Source organism: Vombatus ursinus, unplaced genomic scaffold (genome assembly GCF_900497805.2).
Source record: "Vombatus ursinus unplaced genomic scaffold, bare-nosed wombat genome assembly UNPS02015410.1, whole genome shotgun sequence".
Taxonomy (NCBI): Eukaryota; Metazoa; Chordata; class Mammalia; order Diprotodontia; family Vombatidae; genus Vombatus; species Vombatus ursinus.
Window position 1 is genome coordinate 53455 of NW_020955188.1, and position 12043 is coordinate 65497.

Sequence of the window (12043 nt, forward strand, 5' to 3'; positions counted from 1 at the left end):
TTTCCAAGGCCCAATACTCTTAGCAGTTCAAAAGAAAAAAAATATTATTATCCATAAATAAATATATACAAATATATATAGACAGACAGACAGACAGATAGACAGACACATAATGACAATTCCCAGCTCCTTATAATCTTTTCCTCTACTTCCTTAAAGAGCTGGATAATTTTCAATCCCCTGCTTCCTTTACCAATCTTTGAGACTTTACAGATAAGGAGTTGCCTTAAACATTCAGCTTCCAATTCCCACCCTCCCAAAATTTCAAGCTGCATATACTAAGAAATACATATAAAGTTTTATATACAGTTTGAAACTGCACCTGTTATCACTAGGTGAGCTTAAAGTGTGCTGGGCTAAAATATTATAAGATTCTGAGACCTAAGTTATTTGATTTAATGCTAGTGGGGCATGGCCAGTTTCCCAAGAGCTTTCACAAGAAGTAATTAAATAATTCTCAATTTTATACAGTACAAGGGAAGCATTTAAGATCCTATTTATATAGTCACAGATCAGAGTAACCAATATTTTTTTATCATAGCCAATATTTGTGTAGTGTTAGATTTAATGTAGAGTTCCTACACACTCATCCTGATAGGTGGGTAGACAAGATTATCCAGATATTTATCTCACCTTACTTGTAGACCAAAACTGGTTAAAGACTGGTTTCTAAAAATCTTTTCCTTTGCAATTTCTCATTCTTAACTGAAGTCAAATCACTGTACTTTAATCCAAGTATGGGACTAGATCCTGAAATCTTAAAAAACTGACACCCTTGGTAGCTGATCTGTCACAAAAGCAACCACATAATGCTACTAATTTATTTTCTTAATAATATATTTACTTCAGTCCTTTAACAATTAAATCCATAACTGTTACGGTCTGAGAGGTTGAGACCCCTCAAAGACTGGAGTACAGGACAGAATTGTCTGGAATGAATTCACAGACTCAAGCATTCTTTAAGTCAAGTTGGCAAAAAGTTTATTGTTATGCTTTTCAGCAGGCAAGGATCCTTAAGGAACCTGCAAGAGACTGAGGATGGAGCTAGGGTTTATATGGAAAAAGGCATGGGAAAAGAATGCCAGGGATACTGATTAGGTAATCTAAAGGTCCAGGTGTCTTTGGGAGCTATGGATGGGAAAGTGTAGGGAGTATACCAGACACGGTGGGAGATATCAGAGGCATGTATCTTGAGAGTCTGGCAGGAGGAAGAGTCCTTGAGCCAGTCAAGGACAAAACTCCTTGGGCCAGACAAGACACCCCTATCTCTCTCTCTCTGTCCTGATTAGAGAATGCCCTGCAACAAGTTTTCTCACAAGACAGCAGCTTACTAAGGAATTGGGATACTTCCAGAGACATGATCTTAGGGCTGAGGCCTGAGCAGCCCAGCACCCTCTCAACCCAGCTTTGTGTAGCTGCACCAGGGAGAGAGATAAGGATCTTGCTGGGGCCCACACATGAGTAATTGCTAGGCACAGTGTTCTTGGGCTGGGGAGAAATTGTCAGAGACAGTGTTTCTGAGACTAGGGAGAAATTGGGGTCCAAGTACAAGCACAAGCACCCAAACACAAGCACCCAAGCACCCCATCACTTTTACTTCAGCTGAGAGAACATTTCTCACTCTGAAACTGAATAATTAAGCTACTTGATTACAGCACTCCCATCTCTATGCCTGCTTTATGCAGCTCCAAACATTCTCAGGTTAGAGACTGGCTCAGTGAAAATCCTGTTAACATGTTTAAGGCTATTATACAAAAGCTCTGATCAAATGTTTTAAAAGACAAAAACAACTTATTTTTTCCAGTTTTAAATACATTGCACTGATGTTAGATATATTGGGGGAGAGGGGACAAAGATAGTCCCCTAGATTTAGTTTAAACATAATCTAGATCTAATTTAAACATAATCTACAAATGTTGGCTTTGGGATCCAATTACATCTGAATTCATCTAACTTTGGAGTAACCAAAAATTATTTTTGCCAAGTGGCTTTAAGTAGGTACTTAATTTAATTAGCCTCACTTACTTAAACCAGTTTTGTGGGATTTTTGAGAGGAAAAAGCCCTCTTCTGATTTCACCTCCAAGACTAAATTCACAATCAAAAGGCAGAAAGAAACTTTTTTAAATTGTCCCTTTTTAAACATGATAAACATTATAACCTGCTTTTTCAGTCCCCCTCCCAGAAAATATAGGCCGTATCCTAAAGACAAAGACAAGACACAAAGACAGACAGAAGGCAAAGTTGAGATAAAAACTACTTGCTTGGGAGAGCTTGGACCCTGCTTTTTCTACTTACCTGTTTACTTCCTGCTCTTCTCAGAGCAGATTTTTTGTCAGTACCATACCCAGTCCTATATTTAGCCTAATTCCTTCTGCCTGAAAACCTTAAAGGACTTTTCTCAAAGCCCTCATGGGCAGAGTTTTAACCACACTCAGTCCTGACTCTTGCCCCAAGATCTGCAGTTTTTACAAGAGTTGGTAACTTCACAGCTTGGCTTGGTTTCATTGAGCCCTCTGAAACCAAGGATCTTAATGAATCTACCTGCTTAACTGTTTGATAAACTCAAAGACCCTGGCTTCTGGGATAAGAACTCACTACTTGACAAAAACTGCTAAGAAAACTGGAAGAGAATATGGCATAAACTAGGCATAGACCAACATTTATACCATATACCAAAATAAAGTCAAAATGGGTACATGATTTAGATATAAAGGCTGATACTATAAGTAAACTGAGAGAGCAAGGAATAGTTTACCTGTCAGATTTATGGAGAGCAAAAGAATTTATGACCAAACAAGAGCTAGAAAACATTATTAAATGCAAAATGAATAATTTTGATTATATTAAATTGAAAAGTTTTTGCACAAAGTCAATGCAACCAAGATTAGGAGGGAAGCAGAAAACTGGGAAAGAATTTTACAACCAGTGCCTTTGATAAGGGCCTCATTTCTAAAATATATAGATAATTAAGTCCAATTTACAAGAATACAAGTCATTCCCCAATTGAGAAATGGTCAAAGAATATGAACAGGCAATTTTCAGATGAAGACATTAAAGCTATCTATAGTCATTTGAAAAAATGCTCTAAATCACTATTGACTAGAGAAATGCAAATCAAAACAACTCTAAGGTACCACATCACACCTATCAGATTGGCTAACATGACAAAACAGGAAAATGATAAATGTTGGAGAAGACATGGGAAAACTGGAACATTAACGCATTGTTGGTGAAGTTGTGAAATGATCCAACCATTCTGGAGAGCAATTTGGACCTATACCCAAAGGGCTATAAAATATGCATACCCTTTGGCCCAGCAATACCACTTCTAGGGCTGTATCCCAAAGATATCATAAAATAGGGAAAAAGACCCATAGGTACAAAAATATTTATAGCAGCTCTTTATGTGGTGGCAAAGAATTGGAAATTGAGGGGATGCCCATCAATTAAGGAATGACTGAACAAGTTGTGGTATATGAATGTAATGAAATACTATTGTGATATAAGAAATGATGAGTAAGCTGACTTTAGAAAAACCTGCAAGGACTTGTATGGACTGATGCTGAGTGAAGTGAGCAAAACCAGGAGAACTTTGTACACAGTAACAGCCATGTTGTGCGATGACTAACTGATAGACTTCGTTCTTCTCAGCAATGCAAGGATCTAAGACATCTCCAAAAGTGTCATGATGGAAAATGCTATCCACAACCAAAAAAAGAACTATGGAGTTGGAATGTAGATCGAAGCATACTATTTGCTCTTTTTTTCTTCTGTTTTGTTTTGTTTCTTCTTTCTTATGTTTCTTCCTATTGGTTCTAATTCTTCTTTACAACATGACTAATGTGAAAATATGTTTAATAGGAGGCTATATCAGATTTCATGCCTTCTTGGTGAGGGAGCTGGGGAGGGAGGAGGAGAAAATTTAAAACTCAAAAGTTTATGGAAGTGAATGTTGAAAACTAAAAATAAATTAATAAAAAAAATTTAAAAAAGAAACTACTTGCTTAAAATTTTGGACCACATCTACTTATTAACTCTTTAAAATTAAAAAGAAGACTGAAATGGTCAGACTCTGGCCTGAAAATGTGCCCCAAAAATTCCTCAGGTGGCAGGCATCTCATTTCTGCTGGATTACTCTGAAATCTCAAAAATATGACTTCTTTTCAAAGCCCTCTTCAGCAATTTCATATGCTTGTAAAATCTGTCCCTGTAGCCTGAGAGGACCCTATGCTGGATGAGAATGAAAATTAGAGAGCATTTAAAACAGATAGGCACAGAACATATAAACTTATCCAGATAAAATTTAATTACTGGTAAAAAGGAGAGTCAGATCTCAGCCAGAGTCTTAACAGAGAACTCCCAATGTGGAAAAATTGCACATGGGCCCTAGGAAAGTTTTTTGATAAAAATCTAGGGTGTGAGGCTCTAATTCCTTCATGGTTCACCAAAACTGTAGTGTTTAAAAAGTTTACAAGACATAATTTTGGGGTAATTTAATCATTTTATTAATAATGCCTGAATTTTTAATAAATGGTCAGTGTCACTCTCTAATATTAAAGGCAATTATGGCAGCAGGCTTATAGCTTATATGCCCTTGGAAAAGGGGCGTTCCTGAGCATGGCAATCAACTCTAAGTAGTTAACAATTAATGAGAGGTGGACTTTACAAAGAGAAGTGAGCTCACTCCAATGAGGAGTGTTCAAGTACCTGTTCAAGAAGGTAGTTTCTCAGCCCAATGAGGGGCTGAGAGTGGCATCATGTCACTTTTGGCCAGAAAGACTGTCCCTATACCCAGACCATCCCCAGCCTTGGGCAACCTAGACAAAGAATCTATATCTCCCACCCAAGCCTGAGCTAGTTGAGTGGAGTAGCAATACCCAGAATGAGGAGAATGTTAATTCTATCTTCTATCAGTTCTATACTTGAGAAATTGGACAAGGAAATAGGGCAGGGGAAAGATGCTGGGGTCTCCACAATTTTAATAATTGGCTATGAATATGAGAGAGAAATAATCATTTCTCTTAGTGCATTTACTATTTCTGCTTTTCTGCATTTGGCTGTGAGTTCTGTATGTCCTAATATATGGTCAATTTTTGCACAGGTGCCATGTTCTACTAAGAAAAAGTACATTCTTTTCTATTCCCAATGTATTTTTTCAAGAGATCTATCATTTCTAACTTTTCTAGAATTCTACTTACCTCTTTAACTTATTTCTTGTTTATCTTGTGGTTAGATTTATAGAGGAAAAAAGTAGAGGTCCCCCACTAATAAAGTTTTATTATTTGTTTCCTCCTGTAACTCAATTTCTACAAAAATTTAGATGCTATACCATTTGATGCATACATGTTTAGTATTGATATTACTTCAGTGTCTATGGTACCTTTCAGTAAGATATAGTTTCCTTCCTCATTTCTTTTAATTATATCTAATTTTGCTTTTCCTTTTCTCAGAGATCATGATTGCTATTCCTGCTTTCTTTGTTTCAGCTGAAGCATAATCGATTGTGCTCCAGCTCCTTATTTTTACTCTATGTGTGTCTCTGTGCTTCAAATGTGTTTCTTGTATACAACATATTGTAGAATTCTGGTTTTTAATCCATTCTGCTATCTGCTTCCATTTTATGAGTGAGTTCATCCCATTCACATTTATAGTTATGCTAACTGTTGAGGTTTAAAGTTCGGAGAGCTGGTTCAGGTGTGAAAGAATTCACTTAGATGATTTTCTCTCAACCAATGGGAGCTTTATTATGTGAAGTACATGCCCCTGAGATTTGCAGGGAGCTAAACAAAGGTCCCATATAGGAAAAGACCTAGGCCTATATAGACAGAAAGCTATACAGTCTGTAGGATGATAATGTATTTTTGGGGTTTCTTATGGGGGTTGGAGATTAGGGACAGGATAAGAACAAACAAGATGAGGAAGATGGTTGCTTATAAGATAAGGAAAAATTGTCATGACACAGGATGAGGAAGATAAATGACAGGATAAGGAACACAGGATAAGGGAGACAAAGGCAAATCTTTTGGTACAAGTTATGTGGTGTTTCAAGATAAGGGAAAAAGGACTCAAGAAGCTCTCAAGTTCCAGGATCTGAGGTTACAGGATAGGCTACAGAATGAGTCTCAAACCCCCTCAGGGGCCTGGGAAAGTAATTCTTAATATTGTTTTTATTCATATCACTAACTGTGTATTTCCCTCCATATTATTTTCACTTGTTTATCCTTCTCTCTCTTCCCTTCAACCTGTCCCTCCTCAGAAGTATTTTACTTCTGATTACCACCTTTTCCAAAGAATCCTCACTTCTATCAGTCTCTACCCCCTTCTCTTATCCCCATACCTTTTTTATTTCCTTATGGGGTAAGACAGATTTCTGTATCCAACTGAATCTTTGTTATTCCCAATTTGAGCCAATTCTGAGGAAAGTAAAGTTCAAGCTTTGGCCACCACACCTCCATATAATAGCTCTTTCATGCCTCTTTTATGTGAACTCATTTACCCATTCTATCTCCTCCCTCCTACTTCTCCTAGGACAATCTTCTTTTTCACTCCCTCATTTTGTTTTTAGGATATCATCCCATCAAAGTCACCTTATGTCCACACCCTCTCTCTATGTATACTCCTTCTAATTGCCCTTATAATAATAAAGTTCTTAAGAGTTACAAGTATTATATTGCCATACAGGAATATAAACAGTTTGACCTTATTGAATCTCTTATGCTTTCTCTTTCTTGTTTCTTTTTTTACCTTTTTATGTTTCCCTTGAGTCTTGTTTTGGAAAATCAAAATTTTTATTCAACTCTGATGTTTTGATTAGGAATGCTTGAAAGTCTTCTATTTGCTTAAGTGTAAATTTCTCCTCCTGAACTATTATATTCAGTTTTGCTGCATATGTGATTCTTGGTTGTAATCCTAACTGTTTTGCCTTCAGGAATATCATATTCTAAGCCCTCCAGTTCTTTCATGTGGAAGCTGCCAAATCCTTTGTAATCTTGACTGTAGCTCAATGATATTTGAGTTGTTTCTTTTTAGCTGCCTGCGGTACTTTTTCTTTGACCTGGGAACTCTTAAATTTGGCTATGATGTTTCTAGGAGTTTTTATTTTGGGATATCTTTTAAGTGGTGATCAATGAATTCTTTCAATTTTTCTTTTGCCTTCAATTAAACACCAAATTGGAAATTCTGAAAATCATAGGAGAGATTAATAAATTTGAAAGTAAGAAAACCATTGAAGCAATAAAAAAAAAACTAGAAGATGGTTTTATGGAAAAAAGCAACAAAATAGATAAACTATTGGTTAATTTGATTTTAAAAAGGAAAGAAGAAAACCAAAATACCAGTGTCAAAAATTAAGAGGCAAATTCACCACCAATGAAGAGCAAAATAAAACAATCATTAGGAGCAATTTTGCCCAATTGTATGACAATAAATTTGATATTCTAGATGAAATGAATGAATACTTACAAAAATATAAATTATGTAGATTAGCAGAAGAAGAAATAGAATATTTAAATAACCTAATCTTAGAAAAAGAAATTGAACAAACCATCAATGAACTTTCTAAGACAAAATTCCCCAGGGCCAGATGGATTCACAAGCAAATTCTGTCAAACATTTAAAGAACAATTAATACCAATACTATATAAACTATTTGGGAAAATAGGTAAAGAATAAGTCCTACCAAACTCCTTTTAAGACACAAATATGGGGTCTTTTTTTTTTGGCTAGGCAATGGGATTAAGTGACTTGCCCAGGGTCACACAGCTAGTAAAGTGTTATGTGTCTGAACTCAGGTCCTCCTGAATGGTGGTGCTCTATTCACTGCACTACCTAGCTGCCCCACAAATATGGTGTCTTAAACCTAAACCTAATACCTAAACCAGGAAAAGACAAAACAGAGAAAGAAAATTATAGACCAATTTCCCTAATGAATATTGAGTGGGATGCTGAAATAGTGCAGCCCCCTCAGGGAAGGATAGGACTTGGCCTTGCTGAGACAACACTCCTCCTAGAGTTCCCAGAAACTGCCTTGCTAAAAGAAACAGAATGCTACTCAAGATAAGGGAGTACATCAGGCAATATCCCCAAAAGTATCTTGTTTGTCCAGGCTTTCCAGCTGTCCCCTTCTTTTATCTTACTTTCCTGCTGAACCAACAGTTCCTTGTTTTGAGCCTTTTTGCAACCTTGTTGCTGGGGAAAATTTTCTTACTTAGACTGTGAGCTCTGAAGCTTAGTCAATGGGAAGAGGAGCTAGTGGGTGGGTGGGGGTTCTTCGTTAGGATCTATATAAACTGGCTTTGAGCTGCACTCCCTTGCACACTCTGGCTGGAGCCATCTTGAGTGATGCTGGGTGTGTCCTTTCTCATGAGAAAGCCAATAAACGAACTATTCTTTTTGCTACTATCTCTGAGTCTCTGATTCATTGGTAAGGGTCTCTGAAATATTGATGCAATATTGATGCAAAAAATTTAAAATAAAACATTAGCAAAGAGATAACAGCAATTTATCACCAGGAAAATACACTATGACCCGGTGGGATTTATACCAGGAATGAAGTGCTGATTCAATATTAGAAAAACCATCAACATAATTGACCATATCAATAACAAAACCAACAGAAATCATATGATTATCTCAATAGATGCAGAAAAATCCTTTGACAAAATGCAGCACCCATTCCTATTAAAAACATTGGAGAACATAGGAATAAAGGGAGCATTCCTTAAAATGTTAAGTAGTATCTATCTAAAATCATCAGCAAGCATTATCTGTAATGGGAATAAGTTTAAAGCCTTCCCAATAAGATCAGAAGTGAAGCAAGGGTGATTATTATCACCTCTATTATTCAATATTGTACTGGAAATGCTAGCAATAGCAATAAGAGAAGAAAAAGAAAGTGAAGGAATTAGAATAGGCAATGAAAGAACAAAACTATCACTCTTTGCAGATAATATGATGTTATACTTAGAGAATTCTAGAGAATCAGCTGAAAAAAACTACTTGAACAATTAACAACTTTAGCAAAGTTGCAGGATATAAAATAAACCAACATAAATCATCACCATTTCTATATATTACAAACCCAGAAACTATATGAGCACAATTACAAACCACTATTCACACAAATAAAGTCAGATCTAAACAAATGGAAAAATATTCATTGTTCTTGGGTAGGCTGAACCAAGATAATAAAAATGACAATTCTGCCTAAATTAATTTACTTATTCAGTGCTATACCAATCTACCAAAAATTGTTTTATAGACCTAGAAGAAATAATAATAAAATTCATCTGGAAGAATAAAATGTCAAAGATATCAAGGGAATCAATGGAGAAAATGTGAAAAATGTTGGTTTAGCCCTACTAGCTCTCAAACTGTATTATGCAGCAGCAATTATCGAAACAATCTGATACTGGCTAAGAAATAGAATGGTGGATCAGTGGAATAGATTAGGTACACAATACATTATAGTAAATGACCAGAGTAATTTAGTGTTTGATAAACCCAAAGATCCAAGCTTTTGGAACAAAAACTTCACTATTTGACAAAAACTACTAGGAAAACTGGAAAACAGTATGGCAGAAACTAGGTATAGAGTCCAGGGGTGGGGAACCTGTAGCCTTGAGGTCACAGGTGACCTTCTAGGTCTTTGGTTTGGCCTTTTGACTGAGTCCAAGTTTTACAGAACATATCCTTTTATTAAGGGGATTTGTTCTGTAAAGTTGAATCAACCTGAAAATTAACCAACATCTCACACTGTATACCAAGATAAGGTCAAAATGGGTACATGATTTACACGTAAAGGGTGATGCCATAAATAAATTGGGAGAGCATGGAATAGTTTACCTGTCAGACATAAGGATAAGGGAAGAATTTAGGACCAAACAAAATATAGAGAGCATTACAAAATATAAAATAAATAATTTTGATCGTGTAAAATTTAAAAAATTTTGCACAAACCAAACAAATGCAATCAAAATTAGAAGGAAAACAGAAAACTGGGGAAAGAATTTTGCTACAAGTATTTCTGATAAAGGCCTCATTTCTCAAATATATAGAGAACTGAGTAAAATTTACAAGAGTTCAAGTCATTCCCCAATTGATAAATGGCCAAAGGACATGAACAGGCAGTTTTCAGACAAAGAAATCAAAGTTATCTCTAGCCATAAGAAAAATGCTCTAAATCACTATTGATTATAGAAATGCAAATTAGAACAGCAACTTTGAGGTACCACCTCACACCTATCAGATTAACTAATATGACTAAAAAAGGAAAATGATAACTGTTGGAGGGGATATGGGAAAACTGGGACATTAATGCACTGCTGGTGGAATTGTGAACTGATCTAACCATTCCAGAGAGCAATTTGGGATTATACCCAAAGGTTTATAAAACTGTATATACCCTTTGATCCAGAAATGCCACTGCTAGGTCTGCATTCTAAAGAAATCCAAAAAAAGGGAAAATGACCTACCTGTATAAAAATATTTGAGTGGGATGCTGAAATAGTGAAGTCCCCTCAGGGAAGGATAGGAACGGGTTTCTCCTGTTGCATTTGGCCTTGCTGAAACAGCACTCCTCCTAGAGTTCCCAGAAACTGCCTTGCTAAAAGAAGCAGAATGTTACTCAAGATAAGGGAGTACATCAGGTGATGTCCCCAAAAGTATCTTGTTTGTCCAGGCTTTCCAGCTCTTCCCTCCTTTTGTCTTGCTTTCCTGCTGAACCAACAGTTCCTTGTTTTGGGCCTTTTTATTTCTTTTTTTTTGCAACCTTGTTGCTGGGGAAAATTTTCTTACTTAGACTGTGAGCTCTGAAGCCCAGGCAATGGGAAGAAGAGCTAGTGGGTGGGTGGGGGTTCCACGTTAGGGTCTATATAAACTGGCTTTGAGTTGCACTCCCTTGCACACGCTGGCTGGAGCCATCTTGAGCAATTCTAGGTGTATCCTTTCTCATGAGAAAGCAATAAAACTCCTTTTTGTCTGTCTTAAGAAAAAGTTTCTGATTTGATTATTTTGGGGGTCACAAACACCCCACACATATTTATAGCAGCTCTTTTTGTGGTGGCTAAGTATTGGAAATTGAGGAAATGCCTATCATTTTGGGGAATGACTGAACAAAGTGTGATATAAGATTGTGATAGACTATTTTGTGCTATAAGAAATGACAAGCAGGATTATTTCAGAAAAAAAAAAACCTGGACTTACATGAACTGATGCACAGTGAAGTGAGCAAGACCAGGAGAACATTGTACAGAAACAGCAATATTGTATGATGAAGACCTGTGAATGACTCAGCTTTTCTCAGCAATACAATGATCCAAGACAATCCCAAAGGATTCATGAAAAATGCTATGCAAGGGGAGGCTGAGGCACGAGGACATCACCTGGGTCAGCCTTTCCCCACCCTGGCCCTGGCCCCTGGGGCCTCAGCCACCATTTCTGTGTCCCTGCAGTCACCACTATGCAGCTATTTGTCTGTGTGCAGGCTGTGCACACCCTCAAGGTGACTGGGCAGGAGACCATCGGCCAGATCAAGGCCTATGCAGCATCCATGGAGGACATCGCTCCCGAGGAGCAGGTCCTGCTTCTAGGTGGCTCCCCTCTGGAGGATGAAGCCATCTTGGGCCAGTGTGGGGTGGAGCCTCTGTCCACTCCAGAAGTGACCGCTTGGCTGCTAGGAGGTAAAGTCCATGGCTCTTTGAAGAAGAAGGAGGAGGAGGAGAAGGAGAAGAAGAAGAGGGTGCAGTACAACCAATGCTTTGTCAACGTAATGCCCACCTTGGGAAAGAAGAAGGGCCCCAATGCCAACTCCTAATCCCCTGGTACTTTATGTCTGTCCCCAATAAAGCTGCTATGACTAAAAAAAAAAAAAAGAAAAGAAAAATGCTATCCACCTCCAAAGAAATAACTGATACTGTTTGAATACAGCCTGAGGCTTACTATTTTTCAGTTTCTTTCTTCCCCTCATGCTGAGAAAATTGTCCAGAATAGAGACAGAATTGTTAGAAAATATTTCTAAAATCATTAATTTTAAAAAATGATTGC

The 12043-nt window shown here is 37.1% G+C and overlaps 1 pseudogene; it reads left to right on the forward strand.

Annotated features, from left to right (window-relative positions):
* Nucleotides 1-11459: 11459 nt before the first annotated feature.
* LOC114032227 lies at nt 11460-11813 on the forward strand (annotated as a pseudogene).
* The last annotated feature ends 230 nt before the right edge of the window (nt 11814-12043 follow it).